Source organism: Coregonus clupeaformis, unplaced genomic scaffold (genome assembly GCF_020615455.1).
Source record: "Coregonus clupeaformis isolate EN_2021a unplaced genomic scaffold, ASM2061545v1 scaf1258, whole genome shotgun sequence".
Classification (NCBI taxonomy): Eukaryota; Metazoa; Chordata; class Actinopteri; order Salmoniformes; family Salmonidae; genus Coregonus; species Coregonus clupeaformis.
Genome location: NW_025534712.1, coordinates 160,543 through 161,589, shown reverse-complemented (window position 1 = coordinate 161,589; position 1,047 = coordinate 160,543). Strand labels below are relative to the sequence as shown.

General features: G+C 36.6%; 1 pseudogene; it reads right to left on the bottom strand.

Annotated features, from left to right (window-relative positions):
* Nucleotides 1-558: 558 nt before the first annotated feature.
* LOC123486542 lies at nt 559-678 on the bottom strand (annotated as a pseudogene).
* Between the last annotated feature and the right edge of the window lie 369 nt (nt 679-1,047).

The following is a 1,047-nucleotide window of genomic DNA, read 5'->3' as shown; positions in this document are numbered from 1 at the left end:
TTATTTGCAATTGATCAGGGCAGGGCAGGGCAGCACATACAAACTGCATTTAGTCAATAAAAAATACAAGATCCCCACAATCCCAAAGATATTAGGTGATAAATAAACGGCAGTTGCTCCATGACACAAGAGAACTCTCTAGTTGGAACAAAATCTTTAGCCACCTGGTATTCCCAGGCGGTCTCCCATCCAAGTACTAACCAGGCACAATCCTGCTTACCTTCCAAGATCAGGACGAGATCGGGAGTATTTTTTTTTTTTTTTTTTTTAAGAATTAACCCATCATAGCTTTTTTACAGCTTATATTTTTTTTACTATCATAGCTTCATATTTCACATCACATTCACATCTCATAGCTTCACAGCTTATTTTTACATATCATAGCTTCCATATTTCACATCTCATAGCTTCACAGCTTATTTTTACATATCATATCTTCATATTTCATCATCACATCTTCACAGCTTATTTTTTTCCATATCATAGCTTCATATTTCTACATCTTCACATCTCAGCCTATAACGCAGATTATCAGTCCACGTCATAGCTTCTTACATGCTTTTACAGCAACTGGTATTCCAAGGTGGTCCCCCATCCAAGTACTAACCAGCCCTAAACCTGCTTAGCTTCCGAGATCGGACGAGATCGGGCTTTCAGGCCCTTGGTATGGCCGTAAGTGAGGGAACAACTCTGGGCACACTATATAAAGTCAATGTGTCACTCACTCTGAAAGGGACACAGAAAAGTATCCACTTTGTGACCACAAACTGAAGAAGCTCAACCCCTTGCTTACATTTCAATATATATATACTATATATATATATATATATATATATATATATATATATATATATATATATATTTGAGTCTTGTTGGGGAAGAGGGCATATCCTATCGTTGATTTATGACAAGTTCATTGACGTAGGGCCCTATAAAATAGGCAGAGTTGCGGACCGAATCACGGAATCCAGACATTAAACCGAAATTCAACAATATTCAAACATTTATTGAACTTAGTAAGAAATCAACTAAATCTATTTCAACTTA